Below are 16,109 nucleotides of genomic sequence, written 5' to 3'. Positions count from 1 at the left end.
GTCAACTTGCTTGAGAGATTGATGATCTCTTTTTCAATTTTCTCTATTTTATTCTTAATGTCTTTAATGAATAAAGAAAATGTACAGAGTTTCTGAAATAAACAAAGAATGTGCTTGAGTTGAGGGGACAACTTAGTAATGAATTTGACAAGTTTGACTTTGCCAATGGCTAGAGATTTCTGTACCTCTTCTATCATTTTTGCAGTAAGCTCCTTGTCTTTTAGCTTGCTCAAATACTTAGATGCATCAACTCCAAATGTTTCTATTTGATTAAGGAGTTCATCTAGTTGAATATGGATGGCTGCATCAGTTGACACTGTAGCTGTAGGTACAATATCTTATAGTAGTGTCTTCACCTTTTGAAGTAATTTATTCTTCTTTTGTATGGCCATCTGTTTTTCTTGTTCGGCCTTTGCTTTGCATAGTTCACCAAAATCAATGAGTGCTTGCCCCTTTAATTTTGATATATCCACATTGGGAAACACTATTGGTTTAGATAAATCAACTTTGAAACTATTCTTTTTCACTTTTTTTTCTTTACCTTTGGCCGATTGGACCAAGACAATAGCTTGGGAGGCTTGCTGACCCTCGGTAGGTTGCTCGGTAGAGGCAACACTTTGGTCGGTTCTTGTAGCCTCTGTGGTGTCTTTTGGTGTCTCGGTACTGGGTGTCTCAGTTGCAACATTTTCAGTGTTTGAAGGTGCTTGAGAGGCCTGTTCTAGAGTAGTATCTTCTCCTACTATAGACTTGTGACCTTTGGTGCCTTGTGTTGTATCTTGAGGGGCTTCGATAGAGACAGGTTGAGTGATCAGTGGATAAGGCTGAACTTGTTCTAAAATAGATTCACTAGATACAAGTTTTGCATATGTAGTGCCTTCTATCATCTCCTGTTCTGGTGCCTCTGCATCCATGACATCTTCATCTATTTGAATAGTGTCAGCAGGGTCTTGTTCGGTAGCATCAGGATCTTGCTTGGTTACATCATGATCATGCTCGGTGACATCAACGATTTCAACTGTAAATTGTTCACCCGCATCCTTGATTTTGAAGATTTCCTACCATTTTGCTTTTGTCTCATTTTCTATGTCAATATATAGCCCATTCATAAAATTTAAGGCTCTCTGTTTGACAAGAAACTTTGAATTGTAGGTTGTTAGATGTTCCTTTATTTCAGCTACTGACATATCAGGAAATAGATGGACTAGACTTCTTTCTCTAATTTGTTTCTCTGAGTCCATTGCATACTTCCACATATTATCAATATGTAAGTAAAGTTCATTTGGAAGTGACTTTACTAGTTCCAATGGAGCTAACTGAAACTTTAGAAGTGTGCAGATGACAGCTTCTTCAATTTGTCTCTTCTCATGATTATTTCTAGTTTCATACTTGACATATCTAAATGAACCAAATCCACCATATTCTTTCAGATTGGCACAAAAGTTTTCAACACTATGTATATTTACCTTCTTGCTCTTGACAATCTGGAATTTGTTTGCATCTTCAGATTCTATATCACTAGACTCTTTTGCCAAAATGAGTCTCTGAGTAGATTTCTTGTATGTCTTTGTTACCTTGGGAGCAGTAACACTCTTTTGTTTCTTACTTGGTGATGCTGCAGATGCTCTAGTGTTAGGTCTCTTTGTTGAAGGATTTGGTAGGGCCTTTGAAGTGTCCTATTTCTTTCTTTCTAACACTTTACCCTTAGGCAATTCGGTGCTTAGTGTTATAGTTGCCTCTTGAGCTTATGAGTCCTCTTTGGTGATGGCAAGAGTGCCTTTGACAGGTGTAGAGGAAGAGTCTTCTCCGAATTTCTCTGACAATGCCTTAATCATCTTTGTTGCTTTTCTTGTAACTTTGGGTACTACAATATTCATGTTTACCTTTTCCTTTACTTCTTCATAGGTTCCATAACTCAGCTCGGTAGCATGCCTTGGTAATGTAAGAAATGCATCAATTTTCTATTTTGTGATGTCAAAGTCAATCTTGTAACCCATTGGTGACAAGGATTGAGTCCTTAGTTCCACAACATTCACATAATAGTAGTCAGTGTCTACCTCAAAGCATATATCATCTTTATATTTCTCCACTAGCTGGGGTGGAATTTGGTACCTATTGTGCATTTTCTCCTAAAATTTACTAAAATAATCATCCATTATATCATTGAAATTATCTCCTAACTTCTTGATGAGGTCATTAATCTGATGGGTGATTGGTTGGTGTAGCTCCCAAACTACTTTACTGACTGATGGAAAGAATTTTTCAAAGTAGAAAAACATGCATACAAGAAGTGAACCAAACTTTAGTGTATTTGTCGAGTTGTTCTTCTTTGGCTTCCTTATTGTGTTCAGATTCTCAAATAGGTTCTTCAGTAACACCTCACATAAGTCAATTTTCATTCCCTTTTTCACAATTTTATAAGATAGGTCAACTGCTACACAAGGTACACTATTTTCCCTTGCCGATTGGAAGAAACAATAACCAATTGCTCTAATAGAAAACTTAAGTTCTGCATTAGTGACATTGTTCAATTTTAGTCCTCTGTAGTCTGATTCCACTCCAGTTAAACTGATCAATTCCTTTTGTGATATCATCTTTTGAGCTCAGGCACGATCATAAATAGGATAACCGGTGATCACATGGATGATTTCCTTGGTGATTTTAAATGGTTGCTCTTCCAGCCACATGAAATCATCATGAACTCTGCTCAAAACAAACTTGACCCACTAGGGTTTGAACACATGAGGATAGGTTAGGGCTTTAGTTAATCCTTTGATTTTGATGTGTTCATATTTGTTGTTTAATACACCATTGGTACATAATTCATCATAGGTGTCTCTGATTTCAACATGACCAAGTTCTTCAACATGACATTTGGTGAAGAATCTCACATCTTCAACTAGCAATACTCTGTCTGAGATGAATGAAAAGGCAGTTTTGTCATCCGGTTCGGAGGCGACTTTAGGAGTCAAAGAGTATTTTAGTGAGGGCTTCTCTACATTCTTGACAACTATGGGATCTTGGATCTTGGGCACTATTTAAGAATTCAGGTATAAACTAGTAAAGAGTCCTTAGGGTTTCAGAATTTCAAATGACAGACACTTTATACTTAGCAAATAATGGCAACAAGATAAGATTGGTAAACCAGCTTAACAATATGTTGAGATTTTATGTAAATACCTTGGATTTTCTTTTGAATGAGGTTTTCATTGCCTTGGAATCGCTTGCTCTTCTCTTTCAAAAACTTGGTGAATGAAAATGACCGCGAAAATGCATTTAAGTACACAAAATACCTTATCAGGCTTCGTCTGGGTTAGGTCAAAAACATTAAATGCACTCGGTTCCTCTTTAACTAATTTACTCTCTTTTTCTTTTAACCAAGTAGCCAAGCTTCCTTCATTTACCAACTTGACAGGTTTCCTGTAAAGTGCTTCAAAGACTTTGATAGAATTTCAAACTTACTAATGCATCTTAACTATGCAGATTTTGAATTTAGTACATAATAGAATAGGAACTGTTATGATTTTAACTTTCAGAGAATGCAGTCCCTTCATACCTTTATCGATTAATTTGGAATAGGTGCACCTAACTCGGTAGGTAAGGTGCTTTCTTCATTTGACACAATTTCCTTTTTTTTCCAAATCATCTCTAATTTCTCTTTATTACTTCAGTGTATTTTCTAGGTTGATCTCTGCAATCTCCAACCAAGTGTCCAACTTTGTGACAATGAAAACATGTCATACTAGGATTTCTCCATGATCTTCGGTTGTTCATTCCAGACCTTATAAAACACTTAGCACTAATATGTCCATATCTTCCACAATATTCACACCATATCCTTGTATTGTAATCCCATGGTACTACTGCATATTGTTGGTAAGGATCTATGTAAGTTCGGTAACCTCTAGTGTTTGCTCAGTGTGCAGACCACATGTAGTTCTTTTGTTTAAACCAACACTTCTCGATACTATGTCCATATCTATTGCAATTTCTACAAAATCCTTTGAATTTTGCCTTCTGATAATTGTTAATAGAATTTTTCCTACATTGATTAGATGTGTGACCATATATATTTCAATTGTAACAATAACCATTGGACTTAGTGACATTTGGTTGCTTACCTTTTCTGATTTGGCATATGTTGGCAGTGTGACCTTGATTTCCATAGTAGTTGCAAATAGGCTTCTTTCTTTTGATTTTATTCCTGTTTCCAGCTTGCTTTGATGATTCTCCACTCTTGGTAGTATGAATTCCTTTCTTGGTAGAGTCTTTTCCTTTGTAATCGAGTCCTGCATCTCTATTGGGTCTTCTTGTATTTAGTTGCTCATCCAACATCTTTGATGCTTCATAACTCTTCTTTAGTGTTTCTTTGGATTTCTTCTATGTTTCAAGTTCATCGGTCAACCTTGATACTTCAAATTTCAATGCTTGATTTTCATCATTCTTTAGAATTGCTTCATGATGTGCATAACCTAGTTGATCTGTTATATTTTGTTGAATTCCAGTCAATCTTGTGATTTCATCATTTTTGTCAGATACTAAGACTTCAAGTTGTTGTTTCTCTCTTTCTATATCTCTTGCTTTATCCTTAGTTGTCCTTAATGCATCTAGATTTTAAGTCATTTGTGTGCTGAAATGTTCATGTTCTCTTTTCATTTCTTTTAGTTGATCAGCCAGTGCTTTGTTCTTTTCTTTTAATACTCCAATCATTTCTTTAGTTTCTTCAGATATACTATTCTAAGATGATGTCTCAATTAGTTCCACTAACTCTTGAGAGTCTTGCAAATCATCAGATAATCTTCTTCTTACTTTCAGAGATTTTTGCATCTATTTTTGCATGTCTACAATCACTTGATTAGCATGAGCCAACTCTTCTTGCAGATACATAATCCTCCGAGATTGTTTGTAGCCTTCCATTGATAAGATCTTTCTCTTTAGGCAGTTAAACCATTTTCCAAGATTGAAGCTTTGATACCAAATGTTAGGCCTAATATGGAAAGCTAATGTACTGAGAGGGGAGGGCTGAATTAGTACTCCAAAACTTTTCTTGAATAACAACTTTACTGTTATGCATAAACCGAATAGTGCAGTAACATAAAATAAAGCTAAAACAAATAGATAAAAATCATACATTATTCACTCCATAACACATATATTTTGGTTACGCAGAAACTCTTGGTTAGAGAGAAAAACTGCAGTGGGGATGGCACCCACAACTACAGTACTGCAATAATAAAGAGTGCTCGGTTAGAGCTACATATTAGCTATTTCTGATAGCTTACACTGTTAGGAGTAACAAGATCTATTAGATCTACCTTGCTAAAGGATTTTACAACACTTGATCTAAATGTTGTACCTAGTTAGAGGCTTTACAATTTATAGACTTGATTAGAGTCTTTTACGCTGTTAAAGGTTTCTCTTTCAACTTCACAATATTACAATAAAATCATTACAAATATCTACAACTTTACATCTAAAATGTTATAGTAGATACTATATGCTCAGAATAGATTACCTTGCTTATAGCATACCTCGGTAACCCATATAATAACTCGGTAAACCCTTCTGTTTACTCTGTTCTTTGACTATTCTCTGAAAACCTTCTCGGTGACCTTTGTGTCTCTATAACAATCTTCTTACACACATCATACATACACCCTTAACTCATGCAGTATAAATAGATCTCTTAAGACGGTGATCCAATTCATTGCTTCGATCTTACAAACACGATTTATCAAATGAATAACTACAAAATATTTCATTGGTTAGATTGATCTCAAAATCATACACAATCTTCTAGTGCAATTTCCAATGTGATAACAGTTGGATGTGCCTTGATCTTGTAACACATTTTCATGTGCATGTCTAGGTTCAATGAATCTGGTAACATGTTTCACTCGGTGTATATCAACTCGGTGTGTCATTTTTGTTGCTCGGTAGAGATGAAAAGATACTCGGTAGACAGCTCGGTGTATAGTGTGTTCTATGACTGCTTGCTTCTATAACCGACTAGATTGTGCATACCGACTTCTCTGTGTATACCGACTGCATGATTCGGTAGTGTTAACCAACTAGAGTATATAGTGTAACTTTGACATAAAACTAATGACAATCTGATAAGTAGTAACACTAGGTTCTTTGCTCGGTGACATAGCATAGTATTAACCTTACAATCAACAACATATGTAGGATATCAAAACAATCAAAACAACATGATCTCATCATTGTCTAACTCGATAATAGTTGCCCATTGAATAACTTATTATTCCCCTTCATTATCACATTCTTTTTGTGTCACTTACCAACATCTTAATTCTCATCAATAAATACTTCTCAAGATATGGCAACATCATACTGAATAAGAAAATCAATTTCTTGACATCAATGAAAAAATAATGTTATAAAGATAGTTATCATCCTTCTTCAGTTATATCAATAATATTTAACAACCTTCTCAATATCCTTAATGAAATGCCAACAATCTCCTTTCTATTGTAATGCCAACAATCTCCCCCTTTGGCATGGATGGCAATACCAACTTGTAAATGGTAATACCAACAAGATATTCAAATTGATTCAGATTTAGATTGCTGTGGAGACTTCTCCTATTATCGTTGAGTTGTTTACTTGCATTTTAATCTTCTCCCCCTATCATTAGTCTTCTATTATCTTCTTCATTTAGGGCTTTACCATTTAGTCTTCTCCCCATTTGACAATAATGCAAAAAAGTAAAAGAACTAAATCATGAACTCTTCTGCTATGAAGTGCTTGCTTTTCTTTGTTACACATAAAAATGTAACATCTAAAACTTGATTAGAGCAATCTTTCCTTCTATACTATTTCTTGCACACCTTTAGAAAACCTCCTAAAGTGCGTAAATCAACATCAATCCACACATGATATTTTGTAGATTTATCGAATTGATGCTTTCACCGAACTCTGTCAGTGAATAGAAGATAGGGGTAGGACCCCTAACTTGCTTCTGAGATACTCAAAAGTGTCCCTTTGCAATGGCTTTGTGAAGATGTCTACTATTTGCTCCTTTGAACTGATATATTCTAGCACAAGTTTCTTCTCTTGAACTTCTTCTCTGAGATAATGATACTTTATAGAGATATGTTTTGTCTTAGAGTGCATTACCAGATTCTTTGAAATGTTAATGGCACTAGTATTATCACAGAATATAGTTACTAGCTCGATAACTTTCTCATTTATACATTCCAATAGTTGCTTGATCCATGCTATATTGGTACAATTCAATGCTGCAGTGACATATTCAGCTTCAGTTGTTGATTGTGAAATGCATCCTTGTTTCTTGCTAAGCCAACTTACTAGTCTATCTCCCAAGAGGAAAGTTCCCTCACTTGTTCTTTTCCCGTCATCAATGTTTCCTGCCCAATCAGCATAAGTATATACTTTTAAATCAAAATCATTCCTCTTTTCATATACTAAGCCATAGTCTTCAGCGCCTCTCAGGTATCTGAAAATTCTCTTGATTGCTCTCATATGGGTTTCTTTGGGATCTACAAAAAATCTTGCAACTATTCCTACTGCATGTGTTATATCCAGTCTACTGTGCACAACATATTGTAACTTTCCAATCATGGATCAATATAGTGTCTCATCAACAGATGCAGATTCATCATTCTTTGATAGTTTACAGTTAGTAGTCATAGGAGTACTTACAGGTTTAGAATCCTCCATTCCAAACTTCTTCAAGATTTCCTTTATGTACTTGGATTGAGTAATGAAAATCTCATCTTTCATTTGCAGTATTTGTAAACCTATAAAATACTTTATCTCACCAATTAATGACATCTCAAATTCTTTGCACATTTCATTTCCAAAGTTCTTGCATAGAGAATCATTTCCACAAAAAATAATATCATCAACAAATATGGCTGAGATCAGTATTCCATTGTCCTCATCATTCTTCATGTACATATTGATGTTTTCACTTGTCCTTATAAATCCAATCTTGATCAAATAAGAGTGCAGTCACTCATACCATGATCTAGGTGCTTGTTTTAGATTGTTCAATATAAACTTCTTCTTCTAGTATACCATTAAAAAATGCAGATTTAACATCATTTGATATACCTTGAAATTTTTGAAAGCAGCATATGCCAACAATGTTCTTACTCCCTCAAGTCTAGCCATAGGTGCAAAAGTATAACCATAATCTATTCCTTCTTCTTGAGCATAACCTTCGAAAACTAGTCTTGTTTTATTTTGAATAACCTCACCTTTTTCATTTATCTTGTTTCTGAAAATCCACTTTGTACTGATTACATTTTTGTCCTTCGGTCTTGGGACCAGTTTCCATGTGTCATTCTTCTTGATTTGATCAATCTCTTCTGTCATAGCATTTACCCAATCTTCACTGTTAAATGCCTCTTTTACTATTCTCGGTTCAAATTCAGATATGAGACATGTGTTTTGTCTTAGTTTGTTCCTTGTCATCACTGGATCATCCTTATCTCCTATAATCTAACTTGATGCATGAGGTCTTCTGACATATTTGGCTAATATAGGCTCAGTAGGCTCGGTATGATCTTCTTCATCACTTGGTAACTGGATATTATCTTCATTTTCTTCAGCAACTCTCTCAATAGGACTTGTTGGTTGAACATAAACAAATTCTTCATAATTTTTTGGTTCTTTTGAATTTCCTTCATCATTTCTTTCTGCAAATTCATCAATTTTCACATTTGCATCAAGGCATCTTAGGAGGACATTTTTGTCTTGACAAGACCTTAGAGCAGGTTGGACAGTTCTATCATTGGTCTAAACTTCAGTCACATGTTAGAAGTGTTAGAGTATTCGGGCATTTACTTGATTAATTAAACATTATTTGTTTAATTATTTAAGTTCCCTTTATCTCTTTTACACTTAAGCTAACTTTAGGTACATATAATTAATTGTTTTAATTAATTATTATGTGCAAATCTAGGTTTTCCCTTTTTAGGGTTTCTTGACCTATTAAAGGTTGAGTTCTTTCTTTTCATTGTAAGAATCACATTACATATTTTTGTGAATATTGAGCTCTCTTTTTTAGCATATTCTCTGTGTTTTGTATGTTCTTTAGATTTTGCTTCATTGCTTCTCCTTGTAACAGGTTATTCAGCTTGCAGAAGATCTTCAGGCTCTTGTGGTGTTGTATTTTCTCAACTCCTATATGGTATCAGAGCTTTAGATCTGCAGCTACCTGTTCTTGTTTTGAGATTTTTGGCTTTCGAAGCAGATCTGGGGTTTCAGGAAATTTTTTTGTGTACCTAGGGTTTGAGCTCTTTTTTTTAGCACTTTGGGCCTAAACGGACCTCACCATCATGCTCAGAAGGCCTGAAAACCCCTATGGTCATATAAAATTAGACCTATTTTGGTTCCTGAGCCTCTAGGTGAATTTTTTTCTCAGATCTAGGGCATACAACCCTGGCACGTAGATCGAGAAATTTTTTTTTGAAAAAAAAATATTTTTTTGCCTTTTTATGGCATGCAGGCCAAAATTTGTTTTTAAAATTTTTTTTATTGAAATAAAAAAGGCGAAAAAAAAAAAGGAGGTTTGTTTCTTTTTAAGAAAAAAAAAAAAAAATTTGGGAAATTTTTTTTTGGGGTTTGGGGGTACCGCAGGGTACCGGACTGATAGGCCTATCAGACCTATCAGTCCAACCTCTGCGGCCCCCACCGGCTGCCCTTTCCGGCCCCCACAACAGGTTCTTCCCAGCTGCTGCCGGCTCCTCCTTGCAGCTGCCGCTTCCCGGCTGCCCCTCCGCCCACCAGCACGCTCAGCCGCTGGCTTACCCGGCCACCGCCTCCTTAGCCACCACTACTCCCTGTGCCCGCTACCTTTCGCCACCACCTGCCTGCGGCCTTGGCTCGCCGTTCAACCTGTGGCCTCCACCCTGGCCCCTGCCGCTCAGTCCCCGGCCGCCGCTCCGGCACCCCAACCCTATTTTCCGGCTGGCCACCGCTCCACCACCGGGCCATCGCCCAGCAACTGGATCTCTGCTTGACCGCCACCGGTACGCCACCGGACCACCAACAAGCAACCAGACCCCCTTTTTTGGCTTTTTTAGGGGGGGTTTGGTTTTTTGGCCCTATCTTGGGCATACGGAGTCATTTTTTTGAGAATGAATAGGCGTCGGAAAGCTGGTTCCAAAGGCAACCTCATGGTGTTGGTAATTTTTTCTAATTTTTCTATTTGACTATTTTTTTTATAGTCAAAGTGAGGTCTCTTTTTTACACTTCGGGAGACGTAGAATGAGCATCCGACCTCTGTTTTTCAAAAACTTTATATTTTTGGAAAGAGTGTTCTGTGTACTTTCTAGAAATATGAGTTTTTTTTCCAAGATTCTGCTCCATGAATATTTTATTTAGTTTTTTGTTTTTCAGCACTCTGGTGGATATCATGGTTGTTTAAGGTCCTGGGATCTCTTTTCTGAGTAGGGTGTCTCTGTTTTGATTCTCATTTCTATTTCTAGTCTTCTTATCACTGTAGCTTGTAATTATGCAAACGCACTGAGATAAAATGCCATCATGCATTATTTACTTGGAATCTTGCATATCTTGTGTCTTATTGTACATGCACTGTTGATCAAGTGCCATGAGGGGGTTGATGTTTGCCTTTGTTTGCCATCTTCCTTTGTCAAGTGAGTGTTCCTTCCATGACATTCGCCTCATGATGATGCATCTCAGCACCTTTGATGTTCTTGGTTCTTCGTCATGCAGTTGTTTTTGGCTGTCCTTTTCAGTGTTCCTGTCCCTCTCCCACTTCCGCATTATGGGGAGGTTTATCCTGTTGGTTCTAATGGTTCTGTGGTTTGATTGATCAGATCTTCAGGCTTTGGTTTCTCATGCCATCTGTATCTTTGATTTCAGTTGTTTTTCCTTGTTTGCCTCCTGATTTGAGTAGTGTCATTTGAGGGCACTCATGCAGATTACAGTCTTCTCTACCTGGTCATGTTCTAGTTTAGAGGATGTTCTTCAGATCAGCAGTTATTCTTCGATAGAGTTTGCATGTTCTTCATGCTTCAGTGGTGTTCTTCCATCTCTTTTTGGAGTAGAGTTTTGTTCCCATGTGGTTTTCTCTATTTCTCTGGTTCATAGAGATTTCATTGTATTTGGGTACCTGATCAGGCCTTATTGCTGGGACCCATCTTTATTGCTTTCAGTAGCTGTTCTAGGTTTTAGCTTCTCCCTAAGTCTAGCTTAAGGGGGGGTGTTAGAGTATTCAGGTATTTACTTGATTAATTAAACATTATTTGTTTAATTATTTAAGTTCCCTTTATCTCTTTTACACTTAAGATAACTTTAGGTGCATATAATTAATTGTTTTAATTAATTATTATGTGCAAATCTAGGTTTTCCCTTTTTAGGGTTTCTTGACCTATTAAAGGTTGAGTTCTTTCTTTTCATTCTAAGAATCACATTACATATTTTTGTGAATATTGAGCTCTCTCTTTTTGAGCATATTCTCTGTGTTTTGTATGTTCTTCAGATTTTGCTTCATTGCTTCTCCTTGTATAAGGTTATTTAGCTTGCAGAAGATCTTCAGGCTCATGTGGTGTTGTATTTTCTCTACTCCTATAAGAAGGTTTGTGGAGAAATTTCCTATATGTCAAAGAGCTAAAGGAACCACCAACAATGTAGGTTTATATCAGCCATTGGCCATACCAACCAGACCTTGGGAATGTTTGAGCATGGACTTTATCCTTGGTTTGCCGAGGAATCCAAGAGGGTATGATAGTGTTTTTGTCATAGTGGATAGATTCAACAAGATGGCATACTTTGTGCCTTGCAAATGCACTAATGATGCCTCCTACATAGCAGGGTTATTCTTCAAAGAGTTTGTGAGGATTAATGGCTTACCGCTTAGCATTGTGAGTAATAGAGAAACTAAGTTTGTAAGCCACTTTTAGCGAACCTTGTGGAAGAAACTAGGCACAAAAATTTACTTTTCATCAACATACCATCTACAATCAAATGGTCAAACTGAAGTAGTTAATAAATCTTTAGGCAACTTGTTGAGATGTCTCACCAAACAACATGGAAAAGCTTGGGATCTAGTATTAGGTCAAGCAGAGTATGCCTACAATGACTCAGTTAATAGGAGCACAGGTCGGAGGTCCTTTGAGATAGTATATGGTTGTCATCCTAGGGGTATCTTAGAGCTTAGAGATCTCAGATCTATGGACCATAGAAGTGCACAAGGTGAAAAATTTGTAGAGAATATCAAAGAGATACATGAGAAGGTCAAGAAGACATTGCAGTAGCCCAATGACAAGTACAAGGCCCTAGCAGATAAAAAGAGAAGGGAAGTACACAACAAGCCTAGTGATCTAGTGTTAGCCTACTTGAGGAAGGAAAGACTACCCAAGGGACATCCTAGTAATCTATGCATGAAGAAGATTGGACCTCTTGGCATAATGCATAGGTTTGGCAATAATGCCTATGAGTTAGAGTTACCTCCAAACTTGGGCATCTCACCAACCTTCAGTGTATGTGATTTGTATCCATACAAAGGGTCTTAGATAGCTACAAATCAAGAAGAAAATACTGCTATTGAAGATGTAGACTGGTTGGAAGATTTACCTCCAAGCCAACCGGTCACATTGGAATGCATTTTGGATTCTAAGACTGTGAAAAAGACTAAGAAAGGAGTCTATAAAGACTATCTCATCAAATGGACAAGACTACCAGAGTCAAAGGCTACATGGATATCAAAGAGAGATATATTACAATATGGTACCACTGTTCAAGCCTTATCCACTCAAGAGACTTAATTTCTTCTTACCCCTAGAGCATGGTGCAGAGGTACTTAGGAAATTTTGTTGTTATTGATTCCAGGAGATTGGAGTCATGTTGTTTTGGTTTGTAATAAAGTCAAGAGGTCTTTGAATAAGTTCTCAAATGTTTGTAAGGACCCTAAGAGTTACTGTTTGGCCAATTTTGGCATATGAGCTCTTAAGGGTTCTAGGTAGAGCACTTAGTAGAATAAGTGATTAATGAGTTAGAATAGGCTATTTTTTTATGGTTTAGGGATTTTTAGGGTCATTTGAATCATTTGGAAGTGACCTAGGTTGGATTTGAGCAAAGTTGCTCACCTATGTAAAAGTTGTCAAATGTTGTAAAAGTTGCTCATATCAACTTTGCAACATTTGAACTTTCATACACCAATGGCTAGTTGGTTGTCTTTGTCAGTTAAATGCATTTTTAACCACCCCAAGGCCTATATAAGGCTTGGGAAAATTTATGAGAATGGTTATTTGAAGTTTGAATCAAGAAGAGCAAGTTTAGCCTCTCCAAATTTGAGTTTCTAGCGATTATAGTTGTGTTCAACTGGTTTTGTATGATCTGTATGGACTTTCAAGCTCACACCAAAGCATGGAATATTAAAGAAGAGTCATATCTTTCATTTGATAGTGGTTTGAAGTTTTTAAGTGTTGTAGTTGCAATTTTTTGTCATTTTGTTGGAGGCGGGTCCTCAAGACCTTAAAACCAGGGTTTGAGGACTCTATGGCCCCAACCTAGCATTCCAAGGTGGATATCCATACTCAGGCCTTATAGAATGTTAGTTGGCCTTGTAGATTAGGCTTTCTTTTTTATTTTAAGGCAAGGGAGGCTAAATCTCAGATTTGCCACCATACCCTAGGCTTGGCACGTTTAGTTGGCAAGCATTGGGGATTATGGATGATAGGCCCTAGTTGGGTAAATCCGGTGGATGGAATTGAGACAGGGTTGTGTTGGACATCCTCATGGATGTATAGACCTAATACAATCATCATAATCCTTAAGCAATCAGACTGGTGAAGACATACAAACAAATCCCTATTTTGCAAGCTTAAAAGGACTTTGCAACATTTGCACTTTCATACACCAATAGCTAGTTGGTTGACTTTGTTAGTTAAAGGAATTTGTAACAACCCCAAGCCCAATATAAGGCTTGGGAAAATTGATGAGAATGGTTGGTTTAAAATTTGAATCAAGAAGAGCAAGTTTAGCCCCTCCAAATCTGAGTTTTCAACGAGTATAGTTGTGTTTAATTGATTTTGTATGGTCTATATGGACTTTCAAGCCTAGACAGAAGCATGGACTATTAGAGAAGAGTCATATCTTTCATTTGATGGTGGTTTAAAGTTTTGTAGTGCTGTAGATTTCAAGTTTTTGTCATTTTGTTGCAGGTAGGTCCTAAGGACTTGAAAACCAGGATTTAAGGACTCTATGGCCCCTACCTAGCATTCCAAGGTGGATATCCATACTGAAGTGTTATGGAATGTTAAGTGGCCTTGTACATTATTCTTTCTTTTTGATTTTAAGCTAGGGGAGGCTAAATCTTAGATTTGCCACCATACCCTAGGCTTGGCACGTTGACTTGGCAAGTATTGAGGATTATGGACAACAGGTCCTAGTTGGATAAATCCGGTTGATGAAATTGAGACAAGGTTGGATTGGAAATCCTCATGGATGTATAGACCTGAAAAATCATTAGAATCCTTAAGAAATTGGACTGGTGAAGACATACAAGCAAATCCCTATTTTGTAGGCTTAAACGGGGGGGATTAGGCCTATTAAGGGTTAGGATGGTTAGCGACCAAAACCATCTCCAATTTTTTGATATTGTATGAAGCTTAGATAAGGGTATCTAAAAAGATAAAGATTTCATAGGGGTGTTCAGGTCTTGTGACAGATAATTGCAAAATACCTCGTAGGTAGGGCTAATTGTACTAGGTCTCCTAGTAGGCCTAAAAGAGTAGTTCAGCACTAAAGCTAGGAATCGATAAACACCAAAGTCGTAAATGAAGGGATAGGGTTGGAAAACTAAGGCAAATACTTCCTAAGTGTGTTGGCTATGTGTGAGTGAAGATCCTATAGTAGAGGGGGTTGGCTCCTGGTTAAGGTGTGAGAAGGTGTTGTGAAAGGAAGGTCTCAAATAAGGAGTGTTGGATACTCACAAAACAAAAGGTGGACACCTTAGTCTAAGGACCTTTGGAAGGTTAGTAAGTGTGTGACCTACAAACTTTAGAAGGTTGGGAAGTGTGGAACCATTGGATAGTTCAAGAGATAGCCTAAAGAGACACCAAGAGTAAGCAAACCCATTAGGAGAGCCTAACTACTGTACATCAGTAGGTTTGTGTTTGCATGAGGCAAATCATAGCAGGATTTCAATTGAGTAAATTCTTCTAATGTGTCAAATCTATATATGGGAGTTTTTATAAGGAATTTCCATAACACATTGAAGTGAACAAGAATATTGAAGTGCAATTGAACTGTAGAGAATTGAATTTCAGAAGGCTTGAAAGATTCAAATATGGAGGGTTCTAAAGGAAAGAGGAAGGTCATTGAAGTCTTTGATAGTGCCTAGAAGAAATATAAAGGTGGAGAAAGCATGCATAAGTTGAAGTTTAATTGGGACATGATTGATCATATGAACTCAGCAGGAGCCAAGTGCCGAAGGTCTAAGGTTAATTTGCCTATCTGTGATCAACTAGAGGATGATTATAAGGAAATTGGTGATGTCTGGACTAGGGTTAGGGGGCTTGAAATTTTCCTCTACCTTTACTCACAAAGACAAAAGATAATGCTGATACCTAATCCATGGATTACCAGTCTGGGTAAGCTCGTAGTTCCAAATGTATCTATGAATATTCAATTGTTGAAAACCTTGGTTAAGAACTACAATTCTATGAAGAGATGCATCCAAATTCCTAGTGGTGATGCATTTATTTGCTTCAATATGGTGACAATCTACAAAGTGTTTGATGTAAGTTATGAAGTAGATGTACCTCTATCCTTTGAGGAAGTGGAAGAGGAATACAGAACCATGGAGATGACCTATCAAGGATGGAACTTAGCCATCCACAGGGCAGAGAAAGGGAAGCTAACTAATGAAGGTGGTCCACCCTACGATGTAAATATTTTTAGACGGTATCTACAATACACATATATGGCTTGCGAATAGGTAGGAGGAATGAAATCTCTAGATGTAGCATGGATGGGGCCATTGGTTCTTGTAGTAGACATTCAAAGGCATGAACCAAGATAGTTTTATTATGCAGCCTATCTAGTCGACAAACTGCATTAGGGTTTTTTGAATCTTCAGAATAACCCTGACA

The sequence above is a fragment of the Cryptomeria japonica genome, chromosome 5 (assembly GCF_030272615.1).
Source record: "Cryptomeria japonica chromosome 5, Sugi_1.0, whole genome shotgun sequence".
NCBI lineage: Eukaryota > Viridiplantae > Streptophyta > Pinopsida > Cupressales > Cupressaceae > Cryptomeria > Cryptomeria japonica.
The sequence above is the reverse complement of the archived record's forward strand: the minus strand, read 5'-3'. Positions refer to the sequence as shown.